The sequence below is a fragment of the Mytilus trossulus genome, chromosome 4, assembly GCF_036588685.1.
Source record: "Mytilus trossulus isolate FHL-02 chromosome 4, PNRI_Mtr1.1.1.hap1, whole genome shotgun sequence".
NCBI classification, from domain to species: Eukaryota; Metazoa; Mollusca; class Bivalvia; order Mytilida; family Mytilidae; genus Mytilus; species Mytilus trossulus.
In genome coordinates this window covers 48674899-48697774 of record NC_086376.1, presented here as the reverse complement: position 1 = coordinate 48697774, position 22876 = coordinate 48674899, and the positions used below count along the sequence as shown (strand labels likewise).

The 22876-nt window shown below is 32.0% G+C and overlaps 1 protein-coding gene across 3 annotated transcripts in view; it reads right to left on the bottom strand.

Moving 5' to 3' along the window:
• The window catches only part of LOC134715433 (5-hydroxytryptamine receptor 1-like), a 113823-nt gene that overhangs the window by 72899 nt on the left and 18048 nt on the right, over window positions 1-22876 (bottom strand). For 2 of the 3 annotated variants that reach the window (XM_063577603.1, XM_063577604.1), the window contains exon 2: window positions 5236-5260. The gene's annotated coding sequence lies outside the window, so the exon portion shown is untranslated. Of the gene's footprint in view, window positions 1-5235; window positions 5748-22876 lie in introns of those variants that run through there. The other variant, XM_063577601.1, reaches the window with a different exon arrangement.

The following is a 22876-nucleotide window of genomic DNA, read 5'->3' as shown; positions in this document are numbered from 1 at the left end:
TATTTTTATTTAGGCCTTAGACCACATTCAATCTGTGTCAGAAACCTATGTTGTGTCAACTATTTAACCACAATCCAAATTCAGAGCTGTATCCAGCTTGAATGTTGTGTCCATACTAGCCCCAACCATTCAGGTTTCCACCTCTTCAGTCGTATAAAGCAGCACCCTGCGGAGTATCTGTTCCATTCATTTGTTATTTCTTAATTTGTGTGAATTAACATTGTTACAGTAAATGTTAATTACTACACTTGCATACCACAACAAATACATACTGTATTGGTACATATGTATCACTTATATTTGTATCCATATAACAAAACAAAAAATGAAAAGGAATAATTTTGCAATACCTTTGAGTAATAAAGAGCTTTTTAGGTATTTAGACATATTAAGACTTATTAAGTAGATGTTGATGATATCTGCTTGACATGCTTCAAATTAGATCAGATTACTTTTGGAGCAATTATGAGTCTTTGAAGCATGCTCACAAAGGTTCTTTTGGTGAAATCATTTTTATATTGGTCAAAATTTGTCTTTGCTTCGACCAGCTTTGGAGGAGATATAAAGAATTGATATAAATCAGCACAGAGGTTTACCTCCTATCTTATTTAGTCCCAATAATCATGTCAGATATAAGCCATTGTCATTACTTAAGACCAATAAATGTATTCTAATCTGAGGAAAAAATTCGACATTTATCAAAAAAATTTACTAATGATACTGACGATCCACCACAAAGTACAACATGTAATGTAAATAGAACCATACCAATAGTAAGCAAATACATATAAAAAAGATGAGGTATGATTGCCAATGAGACAATTCTCCACAAGAGACCAAATCGACACAGAAATTTACAATTGCTCTCCCAGCTACAAAATGTATCCAAAACCAAAGATGTAGAACATGTTCTATCATAATCATTTGGTAACTAATGTAATTACTGTCTCCCCATGTCTGTATTGAACATAAAAAAATATCAAATAAATAACACTCCTAATGCTCAGATCGGTTGTCACCGTGCAACACAGTTATTAACACCATATAGGAAAAACATAGAACTTTATTGTCATAAGCTTTAAGACACTTTCAAACATCCAAACATACTATCCACACTCATCTGTGTCCACACTTGTTTATATTCATAAAAAACATTTTCCCCAAAAAATTTAAATAGCTATCATTTAACAACTTTAAAATGAATTGCACACAAATAAACGTCTTTTAGAAAAATTTATTGTCGATTTTTTTTTGTCAATCCATTGCTTAAACTGTAGTGAATTGTACGATAATTGGTTGATGTGCATGCTGATCTAATGACTGGTAATCATGTCGATTGTTTATTTCTACATGTTAAGTGATAAATTAGATTTCCAATTAACATCTAATAAAATTATATTATTGGCTTGTATTTCATTACATCGACGGCATCAAGTGTATTGTGATTTATGCTGCTACAAATGTATATAACCGGAGGAAAAATACGTTAGAATTTATTATATTAAGCCTTTATGAAATAGCTTTGCGATGCAAGCATCGGTTTTCCTAAACATTCAATAATATGTTCAGTAAAGTGAAGAAAATTAGTTGCAAATATAGAGATGTTATTTCACAGCTGAGTAAGCCACTTCTATATATATTTCCAAGATATTGTAGTCTGTTCCATACATCATTGTTAACGGAATAATTAATCCGATTTACACAGCGATAAAAACTAAAAGTTTGATACTTCGTTTAAAATGGACTTTTCAAGTTATATTTTAAGCAATATCTTTTATGTCACTTAGATTCATCCGGCATTGTCAACATGGTCGAGGGTAAACTCGTTTTTTCTATAGATATGCACCAGACTGGGTACTAAATATTTGGGTAATACATTTTTTATATAGTTTCTGACAAGTTGAAACATGCACTGTAATTGCTTATGTCAATTTGGAACATAAACTGACACAACTGTAACTGTAATGGTATTCTCAGACTTGACATAAACATTGGAATTGTACAATACATTGTTTTAAACAATTAGATACAAATGGTAAGATAAAAAAAAACAACATTATATTGATGTTTGCCAGATTTTATTGGGAAGCATGATTGCCTGGAGAGAACCACCCCACTGTTGACAGTGAAACAATTGTTCCGGCTACTTATGAGACTACTACAAAACTTTATAGCGCAATGACCGACCAAGCACTCATGTTTAATGTCTCCCCATATTTGCTCATTTGTTTAAAAAAGCAGTCACTTCTCCTTATTATGCTGAGATTATTAAAATCAATTGCCACAGTCTTTTCTGTATTTAATCAATACAGTTTCCGCTGTATTAGTATATGGTCTAATTCTTAAATATAAAAATGAAAACTTGTACAAAACATTGACTTTGCTGCAATTGCCTTTAAATATACTTCCTTACCACTTCTTAATTCCTCCCTTCTCTCTACAAAGTATCGTTTAACAGACTTAAAAAAGAAATGATACAAAAATGCTTTACAGAGATTGTGTTTCTTTTTTTTATGATAGAAAAACATGACCGAATAAATGGGGTTTTTCGTATTTAAGAGGAAGAACACATAGGCGAAGGAGAAATGAAGAACATAGGCGCGATTAATTGAGCCAGTGAACAGTCGAAGGCTACGACAAAACTTTTTTGAAGAATAGACAAAATACTAACAATTTTCAGCTTTAAAAAACAACTACTGCCTTCGACTCTCAATTTCCATGCATCATTCAAAAAGATCTTCTTCTGCCATTGTCAAACAGCATCAAATGGAGTTTTAAAATTGACTTGACCAACCGATAGGAAAACAAGACAGCTTTTTGTTAAAACAAATTTCAAAGAATATATTTTTTTCTTTCTTAACGCATAAAGTTTCAAGTTTCTCTATCCCTTGTATTTTGCCTTTACATATAAGTGCTGATAAAACCTTGAATATATATTTATTGATACTCATCCGCTCAAGACTAATTAAATGAGATAGCTGGCTTAAAAAAATAAACATCTGTATAAGCATATTTAGAATCGTCAGTTATGCATATGTCACAAACAGAAAGACGTTCTCGACTCCAACACATGTGCACTCGCGAAGCCCCTTCCCCCCAGCATATCATTATTTGCCTAAGGTGGTTAGCTTTTTTACCCGATACTGACCTTGAAAAAAATATCTGTGAGAAGCAGGACGACACACTTTATTATACATTGATTTCATTTCTTCGATAAGACTCAAGACAGCAAAGAAGGATTGGTATACCTTGACAACATCCCTTTAAACCTTTTAATAAATTAAACCGTTTCTAAAGGCTAAAATATGTTGGTAAAGTAAACCATAAGGAATACTGAACTTTTAGTAAGGCCTTTTTATGAATGGAAATTTTATCGCCAAAAAGAAGAACACAAGTAAACTGGTATGGCACGAAATTTAGCACAATACATGTATAAATGACAACTTCAGATTACTAAGTGTTGTAACCTATGACTCAAACCGAGGGTTTACGTATTTATAGTTTCAGTACATCATATAATGTGTTTAAATAGAAGCCATGACAACCAAAATGTACATGTAGTTGCTAACCATGTTATTGATACTCATCCTCTTTGTGGAGAGTGCTTACATAGGCTATGCTGGTTGCCCAATCCAATTCAATTTATTTGAATAAAATATTGTTTAAACTAAAAAAAAAATAAACTAACATTAAGCTGTTGAAAAATGAAGTTCTTTTCTATTTTGGTTAAAAAAACAAACATATAAAGATCTTGAAATTTTTAACATACACTGAAAGGCATAACTTCTTTTTTTCTCTCCTTTTTTTTTGGAAAAAGGGGAGGGGTGTGAATCAAATCTTTTAAATTAATGAAAACATCGTGTAGTAACTGTAAAAAAATAAATAAACTAAGGCTTTCAATAATAAATGTAAAATTTTGAGAAAATTGATTGTAAAAAGCCAAAATTAAAAATAAATGGGAATGATGAATATTGTGCATATCATGTAAGAATAGAAAGTTACAAACAATATGTGTAAGAGGTAATAAATCATTAGGTAAGCTAACATTTTATCTCTAAGCTAGTCAGTTACTATATACATTTCGTCAATAATTTATATATATATATACTAAATACGTTTGGCATGGAAGGTTCATTCACCCTTTGTAAGAATGGGGAAAGGGAGCAACAAATGTCAACATTCTCGTAAACAAATATTTCAACTAGATATATGTGTTGTTTAAGAAATGCACCTTTTGAATATGCACTTTACGGCCAAGGGTTATACCAACTGTAGCTTGAATAATACAGTGGATCCAATAATCAGAAACAGAAAAACATGTTGCATGAGCCCATGTTTTTTTTACATGTTAACGACGACAATTCTGTAACAGATAATTAATGTTTGATACTTCTTATCAGAAATTTTTCAACAAAGAAAATAATTATAGAACATCGACATAAGAAGATGTGGTATGAGTGCCGTTGAGAAAACTCTCCATCCAAGTCACAATTTGTAAAAGTAAATCGTTATAGGTCAAACTTCGGCCTTCAACATATTTTTAGTGGACAAAATTTTAAATTATCAGTTAACTTGCGTTATCTTTAATATCATCGTTCTGTTTTTATTCTGTTCAACAATATGACCCAACATTAGTCATTCTGTATATATCAAAGACATATGTGTCACTCTTTCTTTGATATTACGTTTAAACTTAAAAGGAAACGAAATACGTTAAAGTCCTGAATTGTCAATAACACATGTGGATATATCTTGCAACATAAGTTTGTATATTATCGATTTATATATATAATTGTTTGTTAATTAACCTGTTTAATACAATGTCCTCTGAGACTTTACAACATATAAATAAATAAAATATTATTAACATTTGCGAGATTTGGTATCTTTTGTTAACTTCAATTATGCACAATTCTGCAGATAAGATAAAGAGTGTGAAGGAAGACAGTTCCCGTCACATATATACTTATAGTAGAATTTCTGTACAAAATAATCACTTCATCAGGATCTATAGGATAGTAACATTACTTTCAATTTTTGCCATTCTTCCATAACATTTTAATTTGCTGTAGTTCTGAGATGACATGGAGTATTTACAGTCTTGATTACATGTGACCTCAGTTATAACTGAACTTGAATAACATGATTACATTTTTGATAGAAAATAAAGAAAGAAGAAAGCAAACAAACAAACAAAAATTACAAGTGTTAATAATTAAAAAAAAATCCCCTTACCTTTGGTTGTTAACTATAGTTCGTCCTGAAGTGAAAAAAAGAATTGTTATATCACCAACAAAGAAATCTGTTTTGTCACTTAACACACATAAAGCATCATGTAAGGTTTCTCAGACATCCTGATAAAAATAACCTCGTTTGGCAGCGAGTGAGGATTTTAGTGAAGTTACGCTAGGTTTTTGTTAATATTCAAACGCTACTCGTCAGTTGACGATCGATCAATGGAAGAAATTGATCATCTTGAGAGGAATTCAAATGACAAACTGAACAGCATCAGTACCGGTAAACAATGTCTCTCAAACTCAAATTAATCTACGGACTGCCTTAATACTGATGTATAGTAACTTATAGAATACATCAAGATATTGATTTCATTTGTAGAATGTTTATTAGTTAACTTTTTTATATTTCCATTTCAATTGAAATGTGTGAATTGTATAATCCTCTCACGGATCGTTTGTGAAGTTTCTAACCAACTCATCACGCTGATTGCCTCCTAAATAGTCGCATCTTCACGGCTGACGGTTCACGATTTCTTAACACCAACGTTAAACGGCTTAAGGCTAAACTATCTATAGATGTATAAAGAAAAGTTAGGGTGATTATCTTATGAAATATACATTTGTCTTGTCATCTGTCACATATTGATTAAACTGTGCACCGGAGACACATTGTATATACAACATTCATTAATACAGTATTGTAAATCGGAATTGTAAGTTTAAAAATAGATACAAATGAAATTGAAATTAATTCATCAACTGAAGAAAAAGTGTATAGCAAAGAAAATGACACAAGGAAAAATAAGATAAAAGCATTGACAAAACTGAAAATATTGACATTTCACCAGTTTAACATGTACATAAATGGAAATGGACCAATCAAATTCCCCGAAGTTATTTAACATGTGTACAAACTTTAGTAACCATCTAACTTCAAGTTTCAAAATATTCTATAGAAACCTCAAATTAAAATGTGACCTATTTTTGTATGCAACCGGTTGTGACGTAACATGATTTGGTGGTATAACACCTGATGAGTTGTCTCATTGGCAATCATACCACATCTTCTTTTTTATATCATATCTGATCTAGACCTTTTTATGCATCATAGTGCTTTTATAATTAGCGTCAGCTCCATCATAATCTGCAATACTAATTCAGCATTAAGCTGATATTCAAAAAAAATGTAAGGGTTCCGCGGAACCCAGTGTCTCGCCTACTTTTGCGGTCAATCGCAGGCTCAGCAAAAATTTGGAAAACAATTAATAAAAATATTCCTCTCGACTTATCAAATATCTCCTTTATAAATAAAAGAATACCTGAACCAGCTGTTTTGCACATATATCATAGGCTTATAAATATTCAGTGTGTGTACATACTAGTAATAGTGTTTAATCATTAGAATAATGTCGTAATGGTATAATCTAGATGTCAATACAATTAGAAGTACCGACAAAAGTGCAGCGATGCATGAAAAATCATTAAAACGGACAGAACATGTTACGATATTGAAAAAATATATATTAAAGTTCAACGTTCACACTTCAAGCTCCTTATAATTATAGAATAACGTACGAAGTGGTTACCATGCATTTACTTTGAAATGTATAAGCCAAAAATCAAAACCCATATACAGTACACGACCCGAGGACAAGATGTGTTCAGCCGTGTATCAACTTGTATATATATAGTATGGTCTTGTCATGTGAAGATTTGTATATGTGCTTGAATTTACCTCAATAAAACAATACTGTACTTTACTATAACGATTGTCATCCCATAACTTGTCAGTCTACAAGGAAAATAATTCAAATAACAAGTCCAACTGAATGTAAAATCATGTTATTTTAATCTTTTGTTTTACGTGTACAACATGTCAAAACTTATTATCTTTAGCAAAACTTTTCTAAAGCCATGCAAATCCAAAGACAATAAGATATAATTACTCCCTTTTATAAAAAAAAAAAAACCGGCATGAAATCGGAAATAATAATATGAAGACGTAACGATTTCCATCATGAACAAATAATAAAGTTTCTAAATTAAAAATAAACTAGAGGCTCCCAAAGGCTGTCGCTCACTTGATGCTTCTTTGGAGTTTGAACTCTTGTAAAATAGATTAAAATCATAACAGATACCTAATAAAAAAAATTATTTAGGTTTAATATTGGCCCCATAATTTATTTAAAAGCAGACGATTTTTTTGAAGTTTACAGAAATTACCAATAAATTCTTTGGAATTGTAGAAAATGACGGAAGACAAATCAGCTACAAAGCCTCAAAAATATTTATACCGTGTTTGGTTTCAATTCATGAAGCGGTTTCCTAGATGAAGACATTTGTATATATTTCCCATAAGGTCCCTTGTTAAACTTAATCCCCCGTTAGCAGCCATATTTGTTGATGGATTTGCTAAAATGTTATAACACTTGGTCAGAACCTCATAAGGAACATGCATGCTATGTTTTATTTCATTCCATGTAGTGGTTCTATATAAAAAAAAAAAAAAAAAAAAGACATTCAAATCTTTGCCCACAGGGCCAAGGTAAAACTAAGCCTGGGGATCACCTTGGATGATGGATCGGCTTCAAAGTAACAAACACTTGATTAGCACATCATTTGCAACATTCATGCCATGTTTGGTTTCATTACATTTGTTGGTTCTCTAGAATAAGTTCAAAATGTAAAAAGTAAACGACTACAACCAACAAACGACGACGGACTCCAGGTGAGCTAAAAATTAATTATTCGAACCTTGCATCGTGTTTCAATGTTGTTCTGCCTGTATCGCAGTTTTTATGCTTATAGATTTGAACCAACCATATTGCATCACATTACATGAGTATCTCGACAATACCACACGATTCCAACGTGAATTCTAACAGAATATATGCTTACTTTTCTCAAGCAACCGACGATTTCTTCATAAGAATAGTAGAATTATGTTATCACTAGTTAAATGAATTATTTCCAACCAACATCAAATAGAAATTCAAGAATGTTTTACAATCCTAAACCTTTTCCCCATATATTCGTAGCCGTACATACTATTTGCATATACCAAAAGATATTAAACAGTGAAAAAGCCAACGATTAGAAAGTTGTCAAAACAGATTTCCTCTTTCCCTACGGAAACAGTTTACTACATTTTGTAATGTCACAGTATTGCATTGAAACGTCGTTTTCGTAGTCCCTTGATATTTAAAGCTGTCAAATAAATGTCACTCAGACAATTCTCCAAATCATCATGAAGCAACTTCAATATCATTAGCAACACCTCTCTTATTAAATCACGTGCTGTAAATTTATTGCCCTAAAAGCGGCTAATCAACAGACAATGTAATGGGCAAGGAATAATTCAAGGAAATGTTATGATATTGATTAGGGAAGCTAATAGCTATTTTACAATGTCAGAAAAGTTCATGCTTGTTATATAATGAATTGCATTTCCCTTGAATGCAGAACATAAGAATCAAGTCTATTTAAAGTTTCTCTTATCATAAACATTACGAAGTGTTACATGTGAGTACCTCAACTCATTGTAGAATTATTTTTTTAAATAAAAAGTACTTCCAATCACCTACTAAACCTATTAAAGACAAATCCCTCTATTGTTCATGCGCATATACAAGCGCAACAGTACTATGCCGTCAGCGATTTATGACGTCGTGGTTTCCGCGAACTCGAAACGTTAATGAGAGTTATTCCTCTTTGAGCCGATGGAGAGAGTGTAAAACGTTTTGATAGGTAGATTTGCCGAGAAATAATGAAAATTGTTTTTATATAATAGACATGTTCCGGAATTGGATATATGCATCAATTATGTGAATTAAGTGTATCTGAAACAACGGTTTTTTAAGTCTTAAGTTTTTTTAAAGTGATTTCGGAATCAGGACCCCTCCTACCCCCCCCCCCTTTCGAGATGAGCCAATCATATTATTATATAAAACTAATTTCCATAATTTGCTACGTGTATGGACTGATCTATTTTATAGAGTCAATCTCTTTGGTAGGTTTTAAATTGTATTTATATTTCCACAAATCATTAAGAAAGTACGAAAACCATCAATGATGTCATCAAAATTCAATGTATCTATATAAATAGAAAACCTTACGTACCTGTATGGATACGGCAAATTGCACATACGTATTTTGAATGTGTCAGGCATAATCACGCGGTATGACAACTGTATGCGTAGACTGAGTTTCTAGCAACATGATGGAATATTTCAATAATTATAGATGCCTAAGAATGAATGATCAAAACAGTAGTATGTTAAATAGACCCGTCATTAACCACTTACACGAAATTGAGTCGATCTTTTAAGAGCATCTCGCGTTTACGATCTTTTTAGAACTTGAGCGTTTACATTAAGTTTACATTGCAATTCTAAAAAAAATCGGTCATTTCGTTAAAAAAAACTCGAAGTTAATAGAATAAGAAAATATTTGGTTCATTAAATGTGCATCTCCATTTATTATTTATCTTTTTGATTAATATGTCATAAGTTCTTTTAAAAACAAAGAAATGTCAGAATAATTTTACTTTTAACGGTCATTTTGTTTGAAGACTAGGAATTTACAGAAAATAATAAAAAAAATAATAATGAATAAATACAATTGAAAAGATAGTTTTTAAAATGTGCACCGATTAACACATGTATATTAAGCAGAAACGGAACGAATAAGTAACGGTATCAATTGAGCATTGAAACGGGTCCTGACCAAGGTCAGGAGCTTGTAAATTAAAAGTAGTTGCCGTTTGTTAAAGTATTACATATTTGTTTTTCATTTATTTTTTTTTTGTTCATAAATTAAGACGTTATTTTCTCGTTTGAATTGTTTTCCATTTGTCATGTCTGGACCTTTTATAGCTTTATATGCATTATGCGATTTGCTCATTGTTGAAGGCCGTATGGTGATCTACATAAAACACTTTAAATTGAAGATCGGTCGATCGATTGCATGAAAAGTAGATCGCGATTTCTCTAAGCGTTTATATTCAAACAAAGATCAGGGCTACGTTTAATATCGTAGCGGCTACATATATTTATGACTATTGAACATGTAGCTAGCCTAGCTGCTACATAGATATTGATTGCAGCTAGCCTAGCTACTCGTTCATAGAAACAAAATCTATTTAGCACTACGTAGCCGCTACGATATTGAACAGAACCATAAAAAATCGATCTTTTTTATAACTACATTTGGAAGTGGTATTTTTAAGTCCGATGAAGATCGATCTTTTTCATATTTGCAATACTAAAGATTGGCGATCTTTATTGTTAGGGGACTTCTATTTATTTTAAGTTATTATCATCAAAATAAAAAGGAACAACAATCAAAACCGAAATTAGAATTCATGATATCGAAAGCAAAGGTCCGAGTCTGTCTTGTCTTTCAGATATACTTTGTCTGAACTTTGAAATGATGATAACAAATGTATTCACAAGGACGCCTCCGGGTGCGGGAATTTCTCGCTACATTGAAGACCTGTTGGTGACCTTCTGCTATTATTTTTTTCTATGGTCGGGTTGTTGTCTCTTTGACACATTCCCTATTTCTATTCTCAATTTTACTATTTTAATAAGAAATTCTGTTCAACACATAAGCACTATAAATAACCTGAATAGAAATTTTGTTCATAGAAGCATACTCCATTCGCGTGTACATTTGTTCAACGCATTGTTTTCCAACCACCGCATTTGTATATCGTGTCTATGAAACTGACTGAAAACTAAGTACTATCACGTGTAAATTAATATTCATTTATTGTTGTTGAAAACAAACAAAAACAACATAACAGCAAATAATGAGAACGGTGTTGTCCGTAATTTGTATAGGAATATCGCTCAAAACCGGCAGAACGGCTTTCGACGTTGTTTTAGAATTGGCGTAATGTATTCCCGCCATTTCAAATTGTTAACCCATTTGGTAGAAATATCTCTTTTTCCATTCCGGTGACCCCAACTTTTTATTTCATGATTTTATTTAGATATACACAACGCATATTCTGTTGAATACTCATCGAGAAATTATTGGTCAATTTTTATTAAATATCATTCTTTTGTAGTTATTTCACAATAAAAAAAGGCGGGAAATTATTTTCGCAACTTATCGCTTTTATTTTCAACTCAGAAATTGGTAAAATTATTAAAATAGTTTGTATTAACAACTTGGTTAACAGAACAAACAAGTTTTATGGGAAACCAACTTTAAAAAAAAAATATTACACTGCTATTGACTAGAAGTCCCGATTTCCAAATTCCATGAAAAAGACGTCGTTTTAAATCGAAAACGAGGTCGGTGACCCCATTTTTTCATTTGCTTTTTTAGAAGCTTTTACCTAACCGAAAGTAAATATAAAATATAAAGAAGATATTATTAACGGATAAAATCGGTCGTTTCAGTCCCCTAAACCGATAATAAATGACAATCAAAGTTGAAATAACAAACCAGTAATTATATTTAGTACTCGGTTGAGACATGCTAATATTAATTAGATACATATCATATACAATATTTAAGCTGCAATGTTTATCAATCGACTAGTTGCCTTATCATAGATCTTAAATTGGACATTATTCTAATTTTGTTTAATTGTTTATGAATATATATCTGTAGCTATTATATAAAATTGCTCAAGAGTAAACTTGCAATGAAGATTGCCCGGTAGTTGATGATAGTTAGTTGATTTATGCATTCTGGTCTAACAGGTCTTTTGATACCATTTTTCGTATAGCCACAACAACACCACGCTCTATATGGTGTAGTCCAATTATGATCCCATCATGGACTCGCCCATGATTCAAAGACCCCTCATTAAACGGCAAAAAATAGAATAGTATTGCTCTGTAATGGTATGATCTAATCCATTCCAAGTGTATATAAGCAACCGACTGTAGAACGTTTGGCCATGAAAGCACCTTTTTTAGAGTTGAAACTGTACAGAAACAACAAAATAGTCCAAAAAAAATATCATACCAACTCACGTAAACCAAAATGGCCGCCTACCAAGTTTGCGACTTCTACCTGAATGACCAAATCTGCAAACAGAAATTATTTCACGCCCAACAATCGCCTTCAGGCATCGAGTGTCGACTATACGAGAGCTTTACAGTCAGTCAAGGTCGTCATAATCACCATCATCGTTTAGGTCCTTTTTCAAACGATCTCAAGAACAAACAAATAAAGTCTGCATATTGTTTCGTATATTGAAGTGATTGCCGAAGTCAAACCAAATGTTCCGAAACTGAGTAGTAGCATAGTTTTAGAATTCTCGAGTCACAAGACATCACAATAAGAAGCTGAAATCATCTCTTTTGTCGTAAAGTTGTTTTCAACTGATCCTCATTATCAGCTTATAGATGTAAGACAAAATATGAGGCAGACTAACTATTACTGTTGTATCCTTTATCTCGAGTTCGATAGGATACTAGATTCGTTCAACACAGTCCTCAAATTTTGAATCATTTACTAAAAGATCTAAAAATCGGAAAATAAATTTAAAGGATACTGCTAACTTAATTCTTTTTTTCCAGAAGTTCCAGTATGTAGTCAGTCTCATATGAATAAAAGAACAAGTCGGCAAGAAAAGGGCACTGTTTGTTCCCATGAGAATGCCGATTGTTTGTTGAAAAAGTCGTCCTCCAAACGCAACAAATATGTTGTCAATCAAGAAATCAAACATCTTGATATTGTCATTTTCAGAAAATTTGTTGTTAGAATCAGTAATTTTTCACAAAGCAAGATCCCCTTAGACAAGATACTTGTAAATACGTTGGCCATTCATTTTTTAAGAAACAACACTGAGGTAGCTGATGATTGATTTTGAACAGCGGTATACTACTGTTGCCTTTATATATTATAGTATTATCATTGAATATTGAATCGAATTACGGTCATCAGCTTTACCCCAGTGAACAAAGCAGGGCAAACTCTTTCAATTTGTCCATAAGTTTAGAATGAGAAATACTTGTGTTCAGCGTAGAAAAAGTCAAACGTTATAATACTATATAGCAAGATGAAAGAGATTAAGATTGTATGTACTCTAAAAGATATTTTTATTTTTTTTATTTTTAGTATCCACATCTGATTCAGACCACAATAAATTAGAAGCCCGGATTTGATTGTTGATAAAATTGAAGTTAACAATTTGAAGAAGTTTCGTTGAACACTTGGTATACCCAACAATATACCGTTGTTGTAACGATACTTATGTAGTTGAGGTATCCAATACAGTAAAAGAAAATCAAGTTTATCTTTGGACAAAGTTTCAAAGGAACGTTTAACAGACCTATGATTATACAGGATTTCCTCTTTATCAAGTGTCGAGGGAGTAAGTGTTAAGTTTCCAAGTGAATTGTCAAGACCTAATTCATGTATATATTATATACCGCCAATCTAATGATTGCAATATATTTTCTTGCTTTTTTATATCGATATTCTTAATAAAATATGTGCGGGTATCGTCAATCAGACAGCAACCAATAAAATTAAAGAATTAAAAGCATCTAGTAGACTAGACTAGGTCATCTCAATAGTTATCAAAGGTATCAGGCTTATAATTTATTACGCCAGACGCGCGTTTCGTCTACATAAGACTCACCAGTGAAGCCCAAATCAAAATAGTTGAAAAGCCAAACAATTATAAAGTGGACGAGCATTGAGGCCCAAAATTCCAAAAAGATGTGCATAATACGGCTAAGGTAATCTATGCCGTGGATAAGACAATCCATAGTATTTCGAATAATTCAAACTTTTGCAAACAGTAAATTTATAATAATGACCATACAATTGATATCCATGTCAACACCGAAATACTGACTACTGGGCTGGTGATACCCTCGGGGACTAAACGTCCACCAGCAGTGGTGTTGATAGTTATCAAAAGTACCAGGCTTATAATTAATTACGCCAGACACGCATTTCGTCTACATAAAACTCATCAGTGACGCTCAGATAAAAATAGTTAAAAAGTCAAACAAGTATAAAGTTGAAGAGCATTTGGGACCCAAAATTCCAAAAAGATGTACCAAATACGCAAAGGTAATATATGCCTGGGATAAGAAATCCTTAGTTTTTGGAATAATTCAAACTTTTGCAAACAGTAAATTCATAAAAAAAAAAATGACCATATAATTGATATTCATGCCAACACCGAAGTTCTGAGATATTTACTTTTTTGAACATTTTCTGTTTTGTTGTCGATAGTTACTGGAAATGACAAGGTACAAATTCAACCCAAATAGGTCATTAAAATGAACATATTACTGTATTTAAATCTATAATGCACTTTCATATTTTAATATTTATTGTATGTACTTTGTAGGTTGATTTATTTTCCCTTTTTATAAGTCCGACAAACATGAAATAACAGAAAATTCTGTAAAAAAGAAATCATAATCATTATTGCAGAATTAATGATTGGTAATTTTTCTGTAGAAATACATTTATTATGCATTGTTTATATAAAAAAAAATACTCGGTCTGTTCTTGATCTGTTTTTTACAAAATTTTGTCATACTTAAAACAACTTTAATGTTTAACGCTTACAAGTTTACATTTCCTGAAAATTTAAAAATAAGTTTACCTGCTTAGGATTTTGCACTATTGATTCGTTTATTATTAATAACACTTCCTGCTTTTGAAGAGTTCATGGCACTTTAACGGATAATTGTGTTTTGATTTTACAAATAAAGCGGGCATTCTATTGCTATATATTTTTGTACAGTTTCAATTACGCTCCAAGAGATTTATTTTGGAGACAGTGGGGATGGATAGCTAATCTTTTCAAGCCCTACTATTGTCCTTTTTCATAACATAATGCAAGTGTTCTGTTTGCCGTAGGTATGCCTTTTTCATAAGTGTCCATCTCAATTCAATCCATTCACATCTCAGCCATTACAACTGACAGGACGTGCTGGGTAAGCTCATCTTTATCCGCTACCTACGATGTTAATATACTGATAGATGGATCAACGACTTGCTACTTTCGATGCCAAAAATAACAGCAGTATACCGCTGTTCGAATTTCATAAATCGATTGAGAAAAAAACAAATCCGGGTTACAAACTAAAACTGAGGGAACCCGTCTAATATAAAAGGAGATATACGACACAACAGAAACACAACATTAAAATGTAACACACACAAAAACAAACTAATAAACGAACTAATATAAAAATGTCCATTTTTCCTTACTTGGTACAAGACATTTTAAGAAACAAAATGGTTGATTGAACCTGGTTTTGTGGCATGCCAAACCTTCCGCTTTTATGGAAATGTTAAATATAACATAACAATGACAACATTACACGACAGGACTACAATACAAATAAAAAGTAAAAACACAAAAATACCGAACTCCGAGGAAAATTCAAAAAGGAAAATCAAAAATCAAAAGGCAAAATCAAAAGTCCAAACACCAAAATGGGAGAACATATAGGACAGGACAGAGAAACACACGAAAAATAGCTAACTAAAGGTACCAGGTTTTAAATTTAATACGCCAGACGATCGTTTTGTCCACACAAGAGTAACCAGTGACACTCAGATGAAAAAAGTTCGAAAGCCAAAACAAGTACAAATTTGAAAAGCATTTAACCAATTCAACGCTGTACAGTCTACGTTGATACCCACGTCAGCATATACTAAAAAAAACATTTTGGATGGTGAATATTTTGCCGACTGACGTTCAAGAGTCTTTATCTTAAGTGTTAGATAATGGACCGCCATTTCACTGTATACCTACAATTTTGGTTCTGATAATGCTTCCTGTCAGCGTTATTTATATATCTGCGACTCGTCGACCAGAACCTCGTCATTGTGGTAAGCGGGCTGCCAAGCTGACAAACCTGGCCCTAAAACCATAACCAAAATGGCGGCCGTCCTTTCCAACTGTTCCTGCATTTCGATCTATGACAACAACTGATTTAAACACTAACCAAACGCCTTTGGGCATCGAGACGATCGTGCGAGGGCTGAATAACCAGTCAAGGTCGTTCAACAATTCCATCATACATAAATGTTGATCGATAAACAAACATTATGACACAGGCAGTACAGTTTCTATTGAAAAATCACAAGTTCATGTTCTCACAAAACTTTTAGCGAGTTTTTTCAAATCATGACAGGAATAATGTATAAGAGGTCTTTTATAAATGATAATCATTTGGTTTCAATTGGATTAACACCATGGCAAAGATCGATTTATAAATTTCGAGTAGCGGTATACTACTGTTGCCTTTATTTATAGACATTTCTTATTGCAAATAAACTCATCATAGATACCAAGACTAAATTTTATATATACGTCAGATGTGCGTTTCGTCTACAAAAGACTCATCAGTGACGCTCGAATCCAAAAAAGTTTTAAAAAGCCGAATTAAGTACGAAGTTGAAGAGCATTGAGATCCAAAATTCCTAAAAGTGTTGCCAAATACAGCTAAGTTAATGTATGCCTGAGGTAGAAAATGATCATTTTTCTAAAATCTTTTTTATATTTATCAATTATGTGAAATGTTTCGATGTGAGGATTATGATTGAAACCCGAAACTTTGTCCCAATGGAATGCTCCGGCTTCTACAATTGATCCTTCGTAAAAATATGCCAGTGAAGAAGGAAAAAACACATTTGTCAGATGCAATTCAGTTTTATTACAATTCGACAAATGTTTTTATGTTAACATTACCCATGCAATAATTGATATACAAAGAAGACTACAAACACATTATTTAGTCTTGACAAGTGTTTATGCAGCTCTTTGTAAAGTCTAACTTTTTTATTTCCATTATTTTTTCTTGCTTTTATTTCATGAGATGTTTGTTTTTTTCCATTGCATTTTGAATAAGTATTTTATCTCCCTTTTTAATTATACTAGTATACTTTTATTACTTCAGTCGTTTACAATAAATGACTTGGTTATTTTTCAAATCGGTCAATATTGTTTTGGTTAGAAAACGGAGCAAATTATTCTACAATGCAAATCCTTTAAGATATATAGATACAAATGGATACAGTTTGTCTATATATTGTTTTGAACAAGAGGAAAAGTAATTAAAACCGGATTTCAGACAATTACTATTCGGATTTTTGTTTTGTAATATAGGAATTATTCTATAACGACCCAGACTAGATGGATTTTAGTAGAGATGTTGCTTGTCAACTATAATAAATACTAGGCTAATATTTCTAAATTATCTATACTTTTGTTCTTTGTTAATTAGACGGAATGCATGTGCCTATTGATGAATAGTTTCAATATCCTTTGCTAAATAAAGATAACCTTAGTAATTGAAGAGTCACCCAGCTAAAAAAAAATGGGTCAAATATTAAGTATGCATCAAGCAATGTAACATATAACACATTTTGAAATAAAACCAAAATTAAATATCAAAACTTCTATTCTAATGCAATTAGTTTGTAACGATAATTTTCATTGGACGTTGACAAATATTTTGAGGGGTTAGATTCCACGTTCTACCAGTCCGTAACTAAGAAAGCCACCATTTTGAATTCCGATTTTTTTGGGGTATATATTTTCTCAAAAAATAAACAAGATTGTCACATTTTGAGCCTCAAATTCTTCTTTTTGTCTATATTGAAACCATTCTGAAGCGTACGAAAAGTAAAAATACATTTAGTATTCATGTTTGACATCCAGAGTATACATATGACGTCACATTGTTTAGATGCTAAAGACGATGCAACAGTTTCGCGGACTTTTTCATTTATGGCATTTTTAAGCCAAAACATTTATTAAATGAAATTTAATTTAATATGTGGCATTAGAATGGAGATAACTGTATTGTATTTTAAGCTTGGCCTTCGTAAAACTTGATTTTACTGTGGCAAATATCCGTTTACCTATCTCCGCTCCGCGTCGCTAGGTAAACTCAATTTGCCACAGTAAAATCTACGTTTTACGAAGGCCAAGCTTAAAATACAATACAGTTATCTCCTAATTTCCCGTGCCTGATGGAGATATGAAGATTTGTTCACCCAAGAATAATCATATTTCACGAGGGCTTTGCCCGAGGGAAATATGATTCTTCAAGGGTGAGCAAATCTTCATATCTCTCGAAGACAAGGGAAATGAATGTTTAACTCTACTGTCCTTGCTTTATTAAATTTACTACCTGAACATAAAATATTAGTTTGTATTCATATTTGTCTTCTTATCCGCTTGTTTGTATAACTAAACACTACATACACATTGATAAATAGTACGAATCAAAAGTTAAGTATTAGTCTTTTTGTTTTAACGTCTGAACTAAATTTGAACACGATAATGAGTTTTACTATCGCAATTTGAAAACATACTCAGAACGCGTAACGTCGCACGATGTTGTCCCGACATTTTTGAAGGGAATATGATACTGAGACGGGAATATAAAGATATGTTCAATGACACGTGGGATATAGTATCAACCAATCAAATAGCGATTTAACTATCAATATGAATAGAGAGTGGAATAAAATGTTTTATTGAATACAGCACATATATCATAATATATCTGTTCGTCCTATTTCGTATCTTCAAAATTCAAGAGTCTGTTCTAAATTATATGGCCTTCCAAATACTGTTTCGATTCGTAACATCAAGAGACATTAATGTCAATTTGTTTGTACCTCATGATCGTGGTATACCATCTTTTTCGCAAGTTTATTGTTTATTGTTTTCTGTTTAGCATTACATTAATAACTAAAACCATTGTATTACAACTGGTGATCCGTATACTTGGCAATCGCGATGGCAGTCAACATGGTTTAAGAACATATGTTGTCTGACCTATTAGTTAAATGCGTTCTGTTGAAATATACTTTATCACTTTTTGGTCTTTTGGAAAATGTTCATTGGTTCAAACGGTGTTTTTAATCTAGACTTGTTTATATTTGTTCGTTAGGGCTTATACAGCAAATGAAAGTTTTTAACGACCTTCACTGGCTATTCAGCCCTTGCACGGTCGGTTTACGGCTTGTATTATATTTCCCGTGTGTTTTATATTATCCGTTCATCCTATTTCGACTCTACAAATACAAGAGTCTATCTTAATTTGAGGAAAATTATATGGCCTTCTAAATACCGTTTCGATCCCTAACATCACTGAAGAGACATTAATATCCGAAATCAACATATGTTGTACACATTGTTGAACCTCATTTTTGCGGTATACCATTTTCCCGCAAGTTTAATTTTTTCTGTATGGTTTTTAATTAATAGTAAAAATCAATTATTTTGCCTTTTAAAAATGTTTGATTCGAGCGTCACTGATGAGTCTTTTGAAGACGACACGCGCATCTGCCGTATATATTAAATTTTAATCCTGGTATCTATGATAAGTTTATTTTGTTACATCTGGTGAACAATTTATTTGGCGAACATCATGGCTGTAAGCAGGTTTTAAGAAAATCGGTTGTTCGACCTGTAAGTCAGAAGCGTTTTGTTTAAAATATACTTTTCATTTTTTTGGTCTTTTGTCAAATGTTGTTTGTGCTGTATTTAGACCCTCTACCAATAAATTGTTTTGGATGCACACGTATACAAATTTCAGTTTTTTTTTATCCACCACAATTATAGGTTTGAACGTTGTTTTCAATTTAGACTTGTTTTCTGGTGATCCGATAGATAAAAGTTGTCGTAGAGTTGTCAAGGGTTCAGACGAACTCGTCGGGTATTATGAATGCGATTTGGTGCCACGATATCTCAGTAGTTTGTGTTTGAATACTGGGCAGGGAAGAAAACAAAATTTGCAAAAAAACTTGTAGTGATGAAGTTTCGACGAAATATATATATATATATATATATAAGGGAAAATCCAACAGAACAACATACATGATATTTACAATATGATAAAAATGTAAATAAGTATAATAATCCAAAATGTAATTAAGTATAATAATCCAAAATGTAATTAAGTATAATAATCCAAAATGAATTATGTAACCTATTCCCTCTTTCAACATTGTGCATTATATATCGACTTTTGGAATTGACTAAAGGAAAGAAAAGTCATAATTATACAATGCTTGCACGTATGTCATTACTGATTCCCATTCAACATGTTGCTTCCGTCTAATTTTGTGAACTGCAAATTGGTTTGTTTCTCTTCAACTTCAAGTTTAATGATAAGCTTCAACAATGCAGATGTCTTTCCTTAATTTAACAATTTGTCAATTAATGTTTGCTCAAGTTACCATTAAAGACTGTCTTGTAGTTCTTGGCAGGTTCTGAACAAACTGACACCAAGCAGCGACTGTAACAGCATACAAGTTTTAATTAAAACTTTAACATGTTCAATTATAAGTTACTGTAATTAAATACTGTTGTCAATTTGAACTCCAATATAAGTACATTTAAAATAAGAAGAATATACAGAGTTAAAACCTTTTTAATAATTGAACATAGGGAACACTAAATATAAAAATGGCAACAAATTAACGTACAATTGTTTCTTCGCCAGATGCGCATTTTTAACAATTAATGTTTCTTCACAGACACTTTAGGCAAAAATATTTGAAAATCAATACTTAATTCAAACGTCCAATTACCGGTTTAACCAAAACTGTTTTAGTGCAACACATTACTGTCAAATTTAGCAAACGTTTATTCACGACATCTCGAATTTTGTCAGTCTCTAAACTCTACATGTAAGTCAAGCGTCTTTTGAGGAATACACATGTGTAGTGTACAAATAAAGACATGAAAACCCGCAATTTTTATATTTGAGCATGTCAAACAAATTTCGTGGTACAGCACAAACAACGTTTTCCAAAAGATAAAAGAAGTGAAAAAGTATACTTTAACCTATTGATTAAGAGACGGAAGATACCATAGGGATAGTCAAACTTATCAGTCGAAAACAAACTGAAAATGACATGGCAAAAAAACGAAAAACGATCTAAAGACGAAACAGGTTTCCATTCGTAATTTTAAAAGTAACAAAACACAACGCAAAAAGTCACAGTAAAATAACCAAAATACCGAACTCCGAGGAAAATACTAAACAAAAAGTCACTACGAAAATGTCAAAATAAAAAGCCCAAAAGAATTCATCAAATCGGCACCAATCTTCCAAAGTGACAATTAGGCAATTTGCCATTTATTAATATGTCAAAAAAGTGAAATCGACAATACTTATAGTGACTCTAACTAACACCAATATAACTCTAAAAATATTTTATATATATATGATTCTTTTAAAAATTAAAAGAAATAAGACTATTTGGTTATGCGCACTTTTTTAATACATGCATTGTTCGGTTATTGTCTTATTTTTATATTCAAACACGACAATTAAATAAACTATCTGAATATCTAGAAAATACAGAACGACGCAATAATTATCACAGTTTTAATTCTTGGATAAGTATTTTTGTCATTACATAGTTCCTGAGACTACTATAGTAGTCTCAGATAGTTCATATACAAAAATAGAATGAAATTCAAAACAGTGTGGCTGTGGCCGTTGATTGACACATTTAATTCATCCATTGACTAGGACAATTTAGGTGAACATGTGTATGTAACGAGCACTGCTCACTATGCACTTTTAAAAGTATCTTAAACTATGGGGTCACCAAAGGTTCTCAACACCTAAATAAAGTAATTCGAAAAATTAATCAGAAGTAACACGATGTTTCGATTAATATCAATTATATAAATCAAAACATAAAGATTATTCCTGATTAAAATTTCGAATTATTTTATAATTAAAGGCGTTTAGAAACCTTTGGTGACCTCACAGTTTAAATGTCTATCGTAGGTACGTCGTGAACAGTGGTCGTTACAGACAAGCGTATACGTAAATTGTCCCAGTCAATGGATGAATTTAATCTGTCAATCAATAGCAACATTGTTTTGAATTTCATTCTAAGATGCGGTATGAATTTCAATGAGACAACTCTCCACAAGAAACCAAATGACACAGTAATTGACAACTATAGGTCACCGTAGGGCCTTCAACAATGAACAAAGCCCATACAGTATAGTCAGCTATTAATGGCCCAGAAATGACAAATGTAAAACAATTCATTCGAGAAAACTAACGACCAAATTATGTACAAAAAAGGAACGAAAAACAAATATGTAACACATACAAACGACAACAACTGAATTACAGGCTCCTGACTTGGGACCAGCAAATACATATAGAATGTGGCGGGGTTAAACATGGAAGCGGGATCTCAACCCTCCCCTAACCTGAGACAGTGGTTGTCTCATTTGAAATCATAACAAATCTCCTTGTTAAATTAATATTATACATGAATTTGGTACATAATTCCATGTTTGAAACAACCGACTTGAAGACGATATTAATTTTGTCCGACTCTGTCGTAACGACTTGTTCAGATATGGAACCTAATTACGTTTATGATTAAAGAGACCAATTACGATAGTTTCATGGACATTTATTGACTGATAGTGCTATTTTCTGAAGAACTTCGATATATATCGAAACTAACCAGGTACTTGATTGTTCTAATACGGTACAAAGAGCCTTTACAGTAAAAAGTGTCCGACTTGATGTAGATTTTCCTAGATATCATAAACTTTCTAAACATTGGCTATTATAATATTCATTTAATTTCAATTGTATGGAGATTTATTGTGGAAGTATAGTTCCTACTCCAGAAAT